General features: G+C 30.7%; 3 long non-coding RNA genes across 5 annotated transcripts; all 3 read right to left on the bottom strand.

Annotated features, from left to right (window-relative positions):
* Positions 1–4624: 4624 nt before the first annotated feature.
* LOC105331938 (uncharacterized) lies at positions 4625–5895 on the bottom strand. The gene is made up of 3 exons (XR_900701.3): positions 5780–5895; positions 5272–5533; positions 4625–4744 (listed from the first exon to the last, which is right to left on the bottom strand). It is a non-coding gene; the product is annotated as an uncharacterized lncRNA (long non-coding RNA).
* Positions 5896–7869: 1974 nt separating this feature from the next.
* Positions 7870–8731, bottom strand: LOC105331939 (uncharacterized). Of its 2 annotated transcripts, none has more exons than XR_900702.4 (3): positions 8684–8731; positions 8198–8376; positions 7870–8037 (listed from the first exon to the last, which is right to left on the bottom strand). It is a non-coding gene; the product is annotated as an uncharacterized lncRNA (long non-coding RNA). The 2 variants fall into 2 exon arrangements; XR_010708511.1 differs by having other exon boundaries at positions 8653–8697.
* Positions 8732–15998: 7267 nt separating this feature from the next.
* On the bottom strand, positions 15999–17209 carry LOC105331941 (uncharacterized). 2 transcript variants are annotated; one of them, XR_900703.4, is made up of 3 exons: positions 17159–17209; positions 16628–17040; positions 15999–16355 (listed from the first exon to the last, which is right to left on the bottom strand). It is a non-coding gene; the product is annotated as an uncharacterized lncRNA (long non-coding RNA). The 2 variants fall into 2 exon arrangements; XR_010708930.1 differs by having other exon boundaries at positions 16672–17040.
* Positions 17210–18019: the final 810 nt, after the last annotated feature.

Genomic DNA, 18019 nt, shown 5'->3' with positions numbered 1-18019 from the left:
GTATGTATACCGGTCTATTTGTAAATATGTTCAGAATTTTTGTTGTTGTTAGGATACTACCGATCTCAAGTGATTGTACTATATTGAGAAAATTGTAGACAATTTTCTTCAAAAGGGGGGAGGTGTGTAACAATCACTTGTATACTAGCACCAGGCTAGCTTCGTGGCCCTTTGATTTTGTAAGTCGGGTTACCCATAAGTCTTTGCAAATGCGCAGTCAGGTAGAACCGCTGACACCTGGTCATTCCCGGGTTGGCTGCCGTGTAACGAGACACGATTTTGAGGGCAGCTCTTGTTTGCTGTACTGAGCGATATTGCAGCATGCATTGTGCATGAACCATGTTATAAGTGGGCACGGATAGCAGACCGTGGTAAGTATATGTTATCAGTTTTATTCAGTATTTTTGTGTATTCGACTAGTAATTCTTGTTTATTGAACTAAATATAACCTTGGCCAGCGTTCACCTGTTAAACTTACCTGTGTGAGCAGTCGAGCGTATCTTTTGCGTGGAAGTTTAAATACCAGTTTTATACTATCGATAAAGCCTTGTAATAGAATTGTATAGCTTTGAACGTTATTCTATGCGTATTTTTTTGTATTAGATAAAACTTGCTGATTTATTTAAATGTCTTGGGCGGAAGTGATTCTCCGGAACTTATTGACCGGAAGTGTGCGCGACCGGAAGTGTGCGCGATATTTATTTTGTTATTATTTACATGTTGCTATGAAACATAACTTTGTTTACATATTAGTGACAGACACTTATCATATGATTATTTTATTCAAGTATCATCATATCTTGCCACACTCAGGTTGCCTACATATACTTATAACTGTAATAAATTGTAGCGTTTTGACTTGGTCATACATCAGTGAAGGTCCAGTTGGGATAACCACCCCGATGTTCAACACCACCACGGTTCCTAAGTTCCAGGACCACAGCCCTGAAGGATTCCACGGCGGGGATACTGGAGAGAAGTGAAGTCTACTCCGTGACATCGGCGATGATTTGAAATAAAAGCAGATATCCGATCGAGATAAGTGATCGCGTGACTTGGAACACGAATGATATGATAGATATTAAGTGATTGATATGTGAACAGTTGAAAATAAGTTTTGGAGTGGCAACCATGTTTAGAACTTAAAGAAAACTATTATATACCGGTTCGTCTGTCTGTCAAAAAAGGTTTTTTTTATATTCATAGATAGTATTTTTTTTTTATATAAGTTTGTTAAAGTAGGGTTATTAATTACTGCAAATTGAATGAGTATGGGGTGTGAGCGAGTATGGGTGTGAAAGTGTTATTATAAATATATTTCATTTGTTCTTTTGTTAATAAATTTATAAACCTGAAGTTGTCTTAACTGTTATTTGGAGAACGCCTGGCTCATCCACGTTACAATCATGTATTACTTATGTTAATGCCGCTGGTATCGCATGTATATTTGGACACTATTGGACCATATTACATTTCACGGTTTGTAGATTGTTCGTGTGTAATAAATGAATGCACAGTGTTTGAGGAGGGTCCTATAATATTTTGCTTGTATATTTGTATCTGATAAATTGGATCATGTCAATCCGATTTGTCTTGCATGTTGCTGGAATGATTTATAATACGCCTACATACTTTGCGCATCCGATAAATTGTATGTAAACATATCTTTATCTTCAGTGATAGAAACAGACAAGTATGTGAGGTTAGTTGTTCCATGAAATTTGATTTACAAATGTAATATTTTTCTTCTTCTAGCAACAAAAGCTACTTTTTTGCACACATGCTAAGTCAATCGTTATTTTGAATATAGTAAAGAAATGTTATTTTATCAATATGATGTTAATTAATATGCATATCAGTATATCAATATTCATCGAACACTGTGCCGGATAATTATGCCCGTGCCAAAGTGACTTTTATGAACCCGTCTAAGGTGCATGGTTCGATATATTTAGGTGTCATGTGATAGAGAAAACACTTACAGGGTCATAATGAAGATTTTCTTCAGACCCTTTTTCGTTTCCAAGGGGCAGATACTACAATGGGTATAGATCATTTTAGTTTTGCATTGGCTAGCACATTACAACCACATTTTCCGAAGTCGTTCAGACATGATTTTCCCTTTTTTTGGATTTATCAACCATCTTCCTCTACGATTGCGGTTATTGGACTATGTTTATGCAGATTTGCATTCCACCTGTCTATACCTAAATTGCTCATTAACCGCTGTTCAACGAATGCAGTAGGTTTCTCCTCTTTAGTTTCCAACTTATTATTTATAAATTGCAACTTTCATTTTGCGTTTAATCAATTTAATCATAAAATAATTAAATTCACTCATTTTTTCTTCTGATTCGTACACCAAAACAGAAATATTTAATTCACATATTCAATGATACGTAATTCACAATTTTACACGTATAAAAAGACTCATTGAAGAAAGAAAAAAACACTTTCCGTATTTCATAGATTTTGAACCAGTTAGAAATATCCTTTTTCAGAATCTACAATATAAAAATAAAAGCTGCACATTGCGCAACAAAATGTATTTATAAGTTATGCACATGCAACCGAAAAATTACATAACGACTTACGTAACATAAGTTTTAAAATCTTCATGACATTAATCTGTTTTGAAAAGTCACTTTGATCAGGTAAGATTATTGTGGACTCTAAAAATACTGTGGTTTCATTAATATTCAAGGGCATCAATTTTTGTGGTTAAAGTGAAAATCACAGTTTCAAAGATTCGTACATTCGTGGCCAATGACCCTATCAATACAAAATGTTAATAAAAATTGCACTTCAATGAACATTTAATTTCGTGGATCAACATAAACAACGAAATCCACGAAAATTGGTATTCAACGAATATTGATGAAACCACAGTAGAGAGAAAAAACTTAGAAATGACATTTATTAGTCAAAATATTAATGTTTTGTTAAAATATAAAGCATAAAGCAGGAACGCTTATTCATCAACGCTATCGATATGGAATGTGAAAGAATTTGAAGACACAAAAACTTGCTGTCGACACGCTTGCAATTGGTCGCCAACCAATAAAAATACCACAAATCCAAATCAAATGGCCAATCCGGTGTGTGGTGTTATGAGATATTTATGTACATTTGATGCCACACGAATCTTAGTCCCTGTGTGTTTTATCCTTATTTGAATAACGATTACTAGTATTCGATTTCTATAAAAATAAGATTTGTACGTGTATTTTCACGATGTTGCAATAAAAATTGCAAGAAGCTTGATATTTTTTTCACATAAATATGTTTTTGCAATACTGTGAACCAACATTTAACTATGGACCAGTTTCATTGTGTCTGAACGCAAATAAATCTTCGCCTCATTTGAAAGAATATAGACATGAACATTGTCTTTTACATGCACTTAGTTTTACTTAAAAATTTGACGAAATAGAGATAATATTATGCTGTCAGCGATTAATTTCTTGACTTTTAGTTTCTAGATTTTTAAATTTTTCTTAATATATATCTTAATATATTTTTTATTCTGTTTAAAGCAATATGCATTAATTTTGAGATATCTCTGCAATCATTGCGAGCTTTGTATTAATACGAAAGCATTTTGTTCTTTACTTGTAAAAAAAAAACTGCGTGGAATATTATATTGTAATAATTCATTAGTATGTAAAATAAATGGAAGAGCTAGCATACAATATACCAACGTTTTTTAATATGTCAAGCAGTTAGTTATTTATTTAGTCCCGTAACAACCACGGCACAGGATCATGACATGTTATAAGACTTAAGTCAAAAATTCAGTCATTCGCTAAAAAAAACTATCAACCATAGACTAAAACGGTTGAACAAGATATTAAATTATTCCTTAATAAAACTCTGAAATTTGTTTGCATGAAAAATATGTGACCTGGAAACTGTGCACAAATTCTGATTTATGACAAGCTATCTTCATGATCCTGGATTCTGATGTCCTAAATAAGACTCCCCTATTGCTGCATGGCTGCATAAAAACATGGCCTTTATGAAATACGGAGTTATAAGAATTATAGATACTCAGCGGATATATGCAATGTCATTTAGAAGATTTGACATGCATTTCGCTATAGAAAGGATTGAAGTTAATTTTGCGGATAACCGCAGCGAACACCTTTCTCGTCGGTCAATAAATGTCTCGTACTGAATACACGTGACAGGCTGATGAATTGGATACAGTCTTAAATTACCATGGCAAGTTCATGCTTTAGATAGTACACCGGATTGTAGTTATTTTAATACATGTATCACGTTTCAATTCTTTAAATTATGCATTTTAATGGCGTTAATAGTTTTTGCATTTTTAATTTTTAGGTTTAATTTTTTTGGTTTAATTTTGCGTTTCACTTTACACACTATATAATTAAAATTACAAAGCTGTTTATGTTAAAATATTCAACATTTAAGTGAAATAAAAGGAACACATTCAATCTGGATTATTTCAATGAAAATCCTGAAATTCATGAACAGTTCATTTCTTATAAAATGATTTATGCATTGATTTTGGATATTTGCTTTTTAAAATTTAGCTGCCTTATAAAGTTCAATTTAAGGTATGGTTTCAAAAAATGAAGAAAAAACCCCAACAAAATACTGGTATTAATCTACATTTATTTTTTAAAAAGTATAAATACAAGCTTAACACAGTCTAATGAGTATATAAACAGGTTGTAAACTAGAGGGATGGGCGCTCGATCACAGCATCTTTACTGACCTGAAACACAAAATATAACTGAATAAAAACAAATGATTTTAAAGACAAATTTTGATGATGTTCCTTATTTAGCAATAATATTACATTCACAGAGACCTTAGATAAGTTGTTATCAAAAATCGTTGAGGGTAAAAAAAACTTAATGCTAATTTTTTTGTTTATTTCAATATGTTAAAAAAAATAATGTTATGTTAAGATGAATATATATCCCACTTTTCCCAAATATAACTCTAAAACATTATATATAAATAATTGTTCACCAATATGGCTCTTTTCACAGAATTATCATTGCGAATTATTCCTTAAATTACATTAACCTCAATGTTTAATGTTAGTTACATATTTTTGGAATTAATTTTTATCAAAAAAGGATAGAAAGAGGGGTCTACTGGGTCTGTTTCTGACTACTAACGTCATTAAAGAATTTATAAAAAAAAAAAAAAATTACTAACAGAAACCAGGAACGTTGCTGATCACCTAAAAGAGTACTATCTATTTTTTTCACGTTTCCAAAAAAATAAACTTACTTTCTCAGAGAAAATGCGGTTCTAAAAACTCGTCCACAGTATCGTGGGGATCCTCATACTGTTCCATCTCGTCCAAGTACTCCCTGGCCATGTATATCTGATACTGATTAGGACCCTTGGCACCGTTTCTTGGAGTTAAAATTTGTTGCAGGTATGGGTCATCTCTGGCGTAATAAGGAAGACGAAAGGCATCCAGCGAGGTAGCAAGTAACAAAATTGCGAAAAGGGTCAGAGCGCTGATATTTCTCATTTTCTCTCAGTCCTGAAAGTGAAAGGTGAAAAGAAGTGAAAAAAGTGAATAACCGCAAAATGTATAAAAAAGTAGGTCTTATTAGTTATTGTATTGAAGAAATATTTACAAAACAAAAGGAAAATGCCGTTATTTACAGGTTTACGGAGTATATGAAATGAATACGGCTAAATTCTTGTAGGAGGAAAAAAACTTTTATCTTTATAATTAGAATTATAGTTTAAATCTATAAAATCAAAGAAGAAGAAAAACGTTTACCTTTTCAAATGCAAGTAATATTCTTAAGAAAGATGTTTCAGAAAACTTTACTCTTGTTCCTTATATAGGCAAATTAAACTGTATGAAGCATTGTAAATCTCAAAAATGCGGTAAACAAACTTTGACCACAATATTCATATTTATGTTATATGATGAATTTTCTTCTAGATTAACAAGGGATTAATAGTCAGAGCTATGACTGATTAATCCTCATTAGATGATAATTAATTCGAAAGTGCGTAAAAAGTCAGGAAGGCCACTGACATGTCAAAATGTCATGTTATTGTACACATCAAAATCATTCAGTCTTTTGTTATTGATTAAGGTGTCTTTCTATTAATTAAAAAGTTCAATAAGTACATTGTAGTAAAGTGGAAAACATCGTCTGTGCGTCTTTTTATGTTTCAACGCTTTTAATGAACATCTTGCTAGAAACACACTAATTACACATTTCATGCAATAAAAACAAATTTTAAAGTCAAATGAATTTAAACATTTAATAAAGCAAAGGTAGGTCATTCTTTATTGAAGTTTCCATTTAGCGCTATTAATATTTATTTCAAAAAGTGATTGTTTAATGAATATTATTACAACTGCATTTATATCCATTTGATTATAAAGGTATTTCAAATCTCTTAATGCCTTATGAAGACAGTGGAATTAAAATATGAGGAAGCATTCAATAAAACATGATTTTTTAAAATGTTCATCTTAGTGTGATTACGATACTTTTAACAAGCCTGGTACACTAATCGGGAAGTGTGAGATTTTGTCGATACATTAGTGGTTCGCAAATTCTAGAGATATAAAATCATTGAATTGACTGTTAAAATTGCATACGTTTAGTTAATGTATTTTCTGTTTCGCTGAAGCTTACTACAAAACTGGACTGGTATGTGATTTTTGTTATGAAGTTTGTACATTTCTTCCTAAAAGATTAATTGGAAATTCAAGAATTTTTGGTTTAAAACTTTTCTAGTTACTGCAACTGCAGTTTATGATTTTGCACGATAACCAAATTGATTTTTCAACTGCAGTGCTGTAGTGGATAAAACCCGTATACATTGATGTACATTTTGTTTAAAGTTATCTTAAAAATAGTAATGTTGAGTAAAGACATATAAAATTTTGCGCATAACAAAAGCTCGTAAACAAATAAAACTTCGAGGTAAGTGACCTTGTCTTCGCTACACTATAACTCATAATTCCATTATTGATGGATTAGAAATAATTATGAAATATAATAGGCAACTGTGATTAGAGGTATAGATTGTTTGATAAGACGTCATTTCTTTGGAAGTATCCAAGTTTTTAAAATATGATTCATTTAATATTGTTGTATTATTATTGATATTGTCAAAAATGAAAGTATAAAAAAAAATATATAGCTTAAAATTGTTAATATCATATCTATTTTGTTCTAAGGAGACCGTTTTTCACAAAAAAAAGGATTTTTTTAAAGACAAATCTCTGACTTTTTTCTGTGTAACCGACTTAACATATTTTTAATGATCACATGAATATCGGCATGACGTTTCTAAAGTTGCATTACAAAAACTCATTTTCTGTAACTTTATTTTGTTTATTTTATCTGCTTCATCTACAGGGAAAATTGAACACTTTTGTATTGAACATCGCTGAAGAATATTAGTTTCATGTTTTTTTTAATTGTATAATGAATTTAACATCTGAATACATTGCGTAAGTGATATATTACATGTATTATCAATAAAAAAAAAATAACTTAATGTGGTACTTAATTATTAGAGTATGCAAGTTTATATGAAAATTGATTTGAAGTCGCATGTCAAAGACTAAAATCGACTTTAAGAGATACTTGAAAAAATTCTTGGGTTATATAACTTTTCCTAATTGTAGAATTTAAGAAGATAAGAGCATATATATACTAACCGAGAATTAAATACCGAGCTTTCATAGTTTAAGTCTGGACAGCTTTCATGAAAATGAAGATAGCTGATTAAAAGGAGTATGGTTTACAAAATCCTTATCAAGTAAAGCTAACCTGGTCAATGTAAACACATTTTACGCCTTTTTTTTTTAAATATGGAACACAAACACAAAGAGACTGGTATTAATTTTATTTTATTTTCTATTTTCTTTTGTACATTTTGTCATTTTAAAAAGTAAATAAAGAGCATGGATGTACATATTTCAGTATTTGTTTTTCTTTTCTATTCATTGCATTGTACGTTTCATGATATTCAAGTGCCAGTCAGTTTTCTTTTCCTTTTTGATGTCTAACAAGAGAAAAATAAGAGCATTAAAATCAAAATTTAAGCATTGCCCGATTAGAAGAATCGATGATATATATTTTTTTTCAAAATCAGTAAATTCTATTTCCATTTTTTTTTTACCAAAAAAAATGGTTTTTACTGTTTCTAACGCAATACATCTCACCATTTAAATTACTTCACCAGTCTCTGGAATCACTGCTGTCCGGTGACTCGTCCGAATAAGATCTGGACCACTTCCAGGGCGAGGCTACCGAGCCCGTCACAGAGATGGCCAATACCATCATAACTAGCATCAACAGCAAACAAGTAAAGTTCATTGTAGTTGATGATACCTTATCAAGACTGAAATTACAGTAAAATGAATTATCTCATTATTAAGAATTCAGTATCAAGTCATGTTGTGTTATAAAAATTTGTAAACAGGATAATGGCATGGATAATTCAGATTTAAAGTTATAATAAATATGTTTCTTATTGAAAGCTTTTACTTTTTTCCTCTTTCATTTCTAATAATTCAACACTTATCATTCGTGTGATATACCCCCCATCCAAAAAATAGAATAATTTATTAATATAAAACAACAAACCCAAAACAAAGAGAATAGAAAGAAAACAAACCTTAAATTCGTATTGTTACTTTGCTACTTACCGGTAGACTTCGTGGAAAAAGAAGTAATCTCATATTGTCGTAGGTTTCTTTATATACTCTTTATCAGATGACTTTTACAGCATATTATGTAATTTATTATATAAGTAAAACGTAGTAATTGCAATGTCATAAGATTATTATCATTGGCCCCTGGTGAGATAGTTGAAGCTGAAACCTTGAAAATAATCTTTGTCATTGCAATGATATATTACACAAAAAGTCTGTTTCAAATTGTTTCTGTAACTGTCAAATAAAATTGTAAAAAAGATTTGGTGACAAAATTAATAAATAAGGTTATTGTTTTTTATTGAAAGAAAAAACAGTTATAATTGAATGCAATGAATTTTTAGTGAAACACAAGGTCTTATAGTTGAAGTTGAAATTTGATATTTTTTTAACAAAACAAACAAAATGTAACTAAGTTCATCTTAATAGGAGAATAACACTGTTTTTCTTTGATTATTTTTGTATGACGAAAAATGAGTTTGACCCTTTTTATTGCAGTTAAATTGATTACCGGTAATACATGCATTTGAACATATGCAGCGTTACATTCCATAGTCGTGTGATAACGATTTAGCTTTGAATGAAAATAGCAGAAGAATGTATATATGACCAAAAACAAGAAATTGCATTTCTTCGCTTTCCAAAATAAAGGAAAAGCCACAAATTCATTGTCCTTCATGAAGTTAAACATTTTAAAATAGTTAGCATTTCATGATCTTTTAGTATACAGTTTGTTCCAAGTAAACAACAACTTAATAACATTACAAATGCAAAAAAACGATGTACTGCCCTTCTCTAAAATGTCTGTTATACAAACAATGCAGTCAGAATTACGTGCCAAAACTGCGGATACTGAAGCATTTTAGAACATATTTGTGCATAACACTTAAATCTTAAAATATTTTATATGTCATGGTGAAACAAACTATAGTGATAACGTAAATAGTTTTATAATCAGTACATCGTCAATTCGTAATCTTTTTTTCACATTGTAAAAATAACTAATATGTAAGATAAGTTGATGTATGGAATATCTATGTTCAATATGCAAGAAAATAAATACAGCTACGATGAAGTAAACACACTGAGAAGTTGAATAAAACAATTCTTATTCCAGGAAATTATCGAGATAAAATGAGAAGATGTAAGGCAAATAGGAAATGATTAACAAGTGGAGAAATAACTAGTTTCCTATAATCGAGTAACTAGTTTGTATTTTATGATAACATCTCATAACTAACATTGAAACACGTTTGGTAATAATTTTCAATTAAGTGTTTCCGTGTATGCCAAACATCACAAATATATTCTTTCCCTAATCGTAGTAGGTTCATGAGACATTTCATATGTTTTATCACACGCCTAGCTCAATACGCGGTGAAAATCTTTCATGTAATAAAATTATTGATATTACACTGTTATGACATCACAATGGATTTTTACGTATTTTTATTGCAATGACGTAAGGAGTTTTTATTTAAAAACCTATAAAATAGAAATTACCACATTAAAACATGATTAAAGCATGTGATTAGAAGAAACAAGAATATCTCATGGTTTGATACGATATTTGACCAACTTGTTGAATCATTTCGCCAAGGATGAAGAACACTCAACTCATTATTCAAACACCATATACCAACACAAACCATAAGAGATCCTATATGGATCTACTGGTCAAATTTTCAAATTGTGCAGTTCTCGCAATACGATATGATCAGAACTAAATGCAATAAATTCCGCAGGAATGTTGGAGTCTAGATTATTCCAACGACAGGATTTACTTTTCATTTCGTAATCGAAATTCCTCTTGATATCGAGCAATCTGTATCAAACATAAATTAAGATTATTTTCCATTTTGAAAATGGCACGTTTTTTATTTGGCTACTCTAACAATACCGAAAAAACGAGGCAAAATTTAGCTGCTGATCTGTAGCTATATGAACAATTTTTATTTGCCATGCCGCGGATCAACAGCGCCTTCCATTACAATAAAAAAACTTCCAACTTAACGGCGCAAAAGAATTGTCTATTTTAGGGCGAATTAATTCTGTACTGCATTCGTTTCCCAAAAAAGGCCTTCGACATTTTTCTACAGATATTTCTTAAAGTCTTTTAAACAACATCACCAGCCACATTATAATAAACAATGTAGTTTATTAAATATGTTTATATATGTAGTTAAATATGGCAACACTTGATATGCATCTGAATTTAATATACCACTTGCAGTTATCAATGCATTTCTAAGAAAAAGTTTGTAGGTTGGGCAAGTGAAGCGACAACACTTATATTATTTAGTAGTAAATAGTCTGAAAAAATTAATGGTACTTATTATTCCCACAGTAAGGTCAACCAGTCAAAAAACTAGCGCAAGTGTTTGTGCTCAGTAAATTGTTAGTTTTAAGCACGTTAAGAACTGTAACACCCAAGTTATTCATCCATTTTTTTTACATAGGGAACTACAGATCAACATCGAGGCGAAATTAAATTATATTGGAAGTGATATCCAGAAAAAAAAAACACAAAAAAACCCCAGGCAATACCTTTCATCTCGATTTTTATTTTTTTTATCAAATTGCTCGTGAGTGAATGTGACGTAATATTAACGGTTTAATTAAGCAACAATTGACTTGGTTATTGTATAACTTCCATGTTTAATTTAAGAAAACTTGTACAATAAAATACTAAAACATCCCTGATAGCCCTACTTGAATAAGTCAAAATCCATGGTCAGCATAGTAGAACATTGCAGCCCATTTGCGGTGAACCATGTATAAAGTTACTTATTGAAACAAAATTTGAAATAAAGACAATTGAGTTGAATGGATTTTTCAAGTTTCTAATTAATATTGCTGAGTCACGAGCATCCGACCATATTTAAACTGTCTTACTTATTGGAGAATATACTTAGTGTTTGAAACCGTGGTGGTTTTCATATACATTTTAATAGAATTGTGGTGAAATCTTAAAGGTGTAAATGAGTTTTGATAAAGTTGATCTCATTTATTAAACATTTTTTTAAAATACAGCTTTCTTTAAAAAGTATGCTTCTTAAAAGGCGTTTATGTATATCAACTTTTTACTCTACTATTATTCTATATAATAATTAAGCAATTAATCTTAACCTCAACTTTTTAAAAAGGATATTAGAATTCGCAATTTTATACGCACTGTAAATTTCAAATGCTTCTTTTGTTTTATCAATGCGAAAGTGTAAAAAATATTTCATTTTTAAAAAAATTCATAAATTTGCTAAAAAAAGAATGTAACGTTTTCGTCCTGTATACGTATCAATTTTGGATATGAGTGAAGGTTCTTGAATATAGTCAATATTGTGAATGTGAATGTTGCGAATAAGATCACCTGATTTAAATTCATTTGGTCAGAGCAAAAGAGAGTTAATAACATATGCAGAGGCGGAGTAGCTCTTGCATCACGTTTTGATCACCGTTTCATGTTTAAGTTATCTTTCTTGAAAACACCACCAACAAAATCAAATATTTTTTTCCCTAAATTTGATAATAAATAATACTATTAGTTATAACCTTTTCAAGTATTAAACTATATTTAGTCTTTTGTTTTTACGTTTTTATAGTTAATATGAAAATTTTGTACACGGTTAAAGGATATGCATTCTAAAATATTTTATTTGGATCAATGAAAAATTACAAACAAAAATTTACTTACATGTACTTGTATCAATATATGTTGAAAATTGATATTTCAAAAGTTTTACCCTTATATGTTATAAAAGTAAATTATCCAAAACAAATTATTATATCAAACAAGGACTTCAACATTCTACCTGTAACTGCAACATTTAAGTGTGAGCATAAGCATTCATATACTTTACACTCTTTCATATTATTATGAATCTTTACATGTATATATCATATACCATGCACATGGTTTTCTGTTTTATCTTTAATGGCTTTAGCGTTTTAAAAATATAGAGACTCTGCTATTCCTCTTTTCCTACAAAGATTCGTCTAACATTCTGTAATAGCCAACTGTATGCTATAGTTATGATTCCCTTAAAATTATCCGCAATAATCAAGTGTTTGTCATATGCTAGGAATTAAACAATTACAACATTTATAAAGTTTGATTTTGATTATTGTAGATAACGTTTTGTGTACTTCATAACGCTATAAACATTGATTCAGACTGATGCATGTCATGTTAATAAACAGACTAATTTTATGTAATGATAATTAATCGGAGATGCAATTGGAAGGGACAATGAGTAGGCAATAAGTAATTACACCACAGTTTCTTTTAAATTCAAGGCTGTACCAAATAGTAATATCATTTGTCATTAATGTTTTAAAAGCTACTACATTGTAATCTCAGCAAAAGGTGTGTAAAGAGGCGGTGTTCTGAATTGTGATTTTGAGGTAAATGCCGTGATATGAATATGGATAGTATAAAAGAAACAAAACCAGCTGCCATAGTTATTTTTCTTTCGTCGAAATTCACCGGTAAGTAACAATCGAATTACGTGCTTTTTGTTTCTACATGTACCAAAAAATGGTTATCTATTGATAATTGTAAATTGTTTATATGCTTCTATGGTTTATTCAGAACTATATTTTAAGAAGCATTTATAAAGATTCCTTTGCGACTGAAAATATTTTCTCTATTCAGTTAAGAAAAATAAAGAATCGTGAATTTCATTTTAAGATAGGTAGATTCATAACAATAATATTACCCGATTTTTATCATTTATCATCCAATGCTGATGAAACTCACATCACCTCGATATATGACAATTGATTAAGTACATGTTTTTAATAGACTGAAGTATCGATTAAACCATTTTGATTTACACACAGAATCCTTTATCAACCAATGCTAACCCGATCTCTTAGTAAATGAGAAATTTTAGTTTAATAAAGTTTTAGTTCTCTGCATTTTCGGTCGAGATAAAGTATCATGTCGACCACAATTAGATACACGCAGTTAGTGTTGTTTCTTGTTCTGGTGGTACAGACCCTGAAACGTACTACTACACCACACGCTCGCTGCACGCTCGCTACACGCTCGCTAAACGGTTCACACGAAACGCTGAACGGTTTACACGAAACGCTGCACGCTTTGCCCGAAACGCTAAACGATTTACACGAAACGCTGAACGGTTTACACGAAACGATTCTCGCACGAAACGATTTGCTCGCTTTTCACACGCTTTGGACACGTTTTTATCCTGATCGATTCGGATCCTCTCGGATTTTTACCCTGAATCTGTTTGTAAGAATAATTTTCAGAAAACACGAAATAATAGAAATACTGATATTAGAAACATTTATTTACATAAGTATTGAATTGATTAATTAAATTAATTTCAAATTGGTACTTATATTTAAAGCCAAAATTTTTTTAGTCACAGAATTAACCAAAACTACTACTTCTATAAATATATTTATTGCTCAAAAGAAATATCCATGATTCTTATTAGTGCCGTAAAAAATAAAAATTTCAGAGAAAAAAGTTACCGTAACAAAATATTCAATACCAAAAATAAAATCCGTATGATTACAAACTGAAATCGGTTTTTCAGTATTCGGTGGGATATGTTTTTTCTTCTCACATTATCATTTTTATTGGTTTCAGAGAATATGATGTAAAAATAAGAACAGTAAATAAACCTTATATTATTTACATTGATAATTTTGAAAGTTGCGTAAAATAAAATTAGTCACATAAGTTAGAAAAATGCTATATAACAACCAATTATTTTTTTATGTCGTATCATTCGCGTAAATAAATATTCCGTACATAAAATCACAGAAAAAAAATCAATCGATTAAACAATAAAGAAAGTTGTCATTACTATTTCGGATTTCGGAAAGAACAAAAAATAAAAATGAATTAAATTTTTGTCTCAATATTCGTATACATAACCGGCGCCCTGCATAACGGCGTACAATATATCTATCATAATCTATTTGAATTAAGTACAATGCATATAGATTCCATTAATAATTAATTGCATGTGTACATTTTAGTAAAATTTCAGTGTGTTAATTACTTGTTGTTTTCTGTTATCAGTGTTTAAATAATTAAAATAATAACTTAAATAATTAAATTTTTTTTAATCGGGATTCAGAAGAATTTACTTCCCGCATTTCATAGAAATTAACAGTAATTTTCTTTCTATGTTTACATTTATTTTTGTTCAAATTAATGTTCAATAATCTATCATTAAAATTGTGTGCATCTTTAAATACTGATTCCGACTACCTTGAAGTCATTAAATTTCTATTGGCTATTGACAAAAGAAGAGACGCGTGACCATCCAATGAAAACGAATACACAGAGTTTGATTGACAGGTTCAGCCAGGTGCAGGTCTTACCCGATGTCCGAGGTTATGTGTGCTGGTTGTACACAGCCGAATAGTCTCAGTAACTAGTCTTCTTTCAATGCGCGTATCTTTCTTTTGTTTGTTTAAAATTAATTCAATTTTGTAAAAAGATAAGTATATCGTTTCTTACAGATTTTTTTTCACGAGAATATCTACAACAGAGTTTTGCCAATCACAAACAGTTTAAAGTAATGTTTAACACAAGCGCTATTTTGAAACAATTAAATTGTCAGAGAGTTCCGAACGAAATCTGATGAACGTTTCACACGGTTCTCGCACGCTTTGCCCGAAACGATTTACACGCTTTGCCCGAAACGCTGCACGCTTTGCCCGAAACGCTAAACGGTTTACACGAAACGCTTCACGATTCACACGAAACGCTAAACGGTTTACACGAAACGCTAAACGGTTTACACGAAACGTTTCTCGCACGAAACTCGCACGCTTTTTTGGTGTAGTAGTACGTTTCAGGGTCTGTACCAGCCATCTCTTTGTCCGGGTCCGTTGCCTACTCTAAGAAATATTCCAGAAGATATATAGACGAATCATCGGACAACAGTGACTCCAGACACTGATGGGAGGACTAAAGCGGTAAATTGATTGAACTCAGTGCTGTTGTTGGTTTTTTTTTTCATATTAGATTGTTGAGTGGACTATGGTCAACAAAATAGAAAAAAAATGGAACAAACACAAATATATATTTCCAAATGATTTTGCATGCTATGTAAAACTCAAAATTTATATTTAATCATGTAAATAATTTTTTGAAAGCCTTTTATATGTTTTGCTGTGGTAGAGTTAAAAGTTGTTTTATATTTTATAATGCAATAACAAAATATTAAAGTTTGTCCTAAGTAATTGTTTCCTTTACCTTTGGACGATTTATTTCAAATAAATGCTAGTACTTTGAAAAATATATAGGTCTACAAAACTAAAAGGATATGTCTGCATGAAAAGTTAGAGATGCTAAAATAAAATATTTGACCTTTTTTGTTGGAATTTTTTCTCATATAAAAAATGTGTCATTGGCTGGCCATGTTTTGAAATAGCATGAACAATCATTTCCAATAGGTCTTTGGTTACACAGAGGGTTTTAAAAATGAAATGAATTCATCAAATGAACTAAAATGTTTTATCAAAGAGCACAACATTCTGAACAAATTTAAAGTTTAATTTACATTTTTGTCGCTTTTGCAATTAAGTTTTTCAATCTTGAATTTCTTCCATTCAATGTTTCTATGAGCTTCATCGCATTCTTCACAGAACTTTTACATTCATTCTTCCACTGATGATTCAACTGAAAGGGACGAAAAAAAAAATAACACATTTAAATTTATGTTGATGTTTAAGAGTAAACATTTAATTAACAGTTTAGATAAATAGAAATGTTCAGCCAAAAAAAGTGACATATTAGTAAATGTGAGGAATTTATAGTAAATTGGCACAATATCGAAGATCTTTTTATTCTTTTGTTTTTTTCTGATTTCAACATAAATTTATAAAGTCATTATTTACTGTGAAATCATATTAGGATAAGTTTTCTGCACGTTTTAATAAAAGCTTGCATACCTCAGTGTTAGTCATCAAACCTTTCATCGTCATCATCATCGTACCTATCAAAATCGTCCCCGTTTCCGAGACGACCGAACAATCCCCTGTTGTATCTTGAATAGTTGTTATCAAAGTCTCCGTAGCCCCTGAATCCTCTCCCGTATAAACCCACGTAACTGGAATCGTCGTCATTCCATAGTCCCCCTCTCCCGAACCCAGAAAAGTTATTTAAGAATGGACTGTAAGGAAGCAAGGGTGTTCTTCCATACATTCCACTATACATGTTATTGTTGATGAGATGTCCAGGGTACGTCATTGAATTCCATGGACTCCTGTACATCAAGAAAGGGTTTCCGCTCACGAGAGGAATTATCAAAGCAACAAGGATCCAATTTTTTAGTAGAGCCATTATTTCTTTTGTTGACGAAAACCTCCAATAAGACATAAAGAATAGAAATTTTCACAGTGCAATAAAAGATTTAAAAAATAAACCGGACGGCAGGTAGTCAGAATGACATGCAAATATTTTTTACTTAAACTAATACTTACTGTTCTAATGCAAGCTAATTTAAAGTACCTTCTACGCCGGTAAATAGTCTTATTTCTGTCTGAAGTTTTTTTTCGGGTTTTATATACAAATTTTGATGTTGAAAATTGTAAATGTCAACAAAACAGATTATCATGGTTATTGATGAACTCAAGTCTATTGTCCTAATAATAGTTATTAATTAAGCTTATCAATTAAACCGAAGCAAGGTAGACAAACTGTCATATTTTTTTTTTAAAGAAAGACGAAGTTTCAAAATTGCCAAATGATCTTTATGCGTACATTCATAATGATGTAATTGTCAAAAACAAATAGAGTCGGACTGCATATTTATGAAATAATATAAAGCCCTCTACCAAAATTGTAAATGCCATGCCCCCCAACCCACCACCCCCACACCTGCCTTGAATAATTGGTTTTTTTTAAAGAAATAAACAACAGAGTTTTTTATTTGTTAATTAAATTACAAGTTATTGACAGATTATTACTTAAATTACTTGAAAAATCATAACAATAATATGCATGACTATTTATAAACACTAATTCTTCCATCATCAAGATATTTTTTATTGCTCTTCCCAAAACCATGATTCCAACATTATTAAAAGCATATCTTAATTTTGCCTTTAATTTTGGTTGGTCCTGTAGCATGTAATCTGTTTCAAGCGTCACGTCACTGAGGGTCTACCGACAAAGCTGTTCAGAGACACGCCTGGTACCTACCTCCAACTGGTAGTTTCTCTTAAAGGTTTTGATTAATACTCGGAACAAGATCACCTTATCCGCATTTAATCGTTCATTCCCCTAAATGGATGTCACTGACTTTGTTTTAAAGGAATTCAACAATCATTTACAAAAGTTGT

This window comes from Magallana gigas, chromosome 8 (genome assembly GCF_963853765.1).
Source record: "Magallana gigas chromosome 8, xbMagGiga1.1, whole genome shotgun sequence".
NCBI lineage: Eukaryota > Metazoa > Mollusca > Bivalvia > Ostreida > Ostreidae > Magallana > Magallana gigas.
The sequence above is the reverse complement of the archived record's forward strand: the minus strand, read 5'-3'. Positions and strand labels throughout refer to the sequence as shown.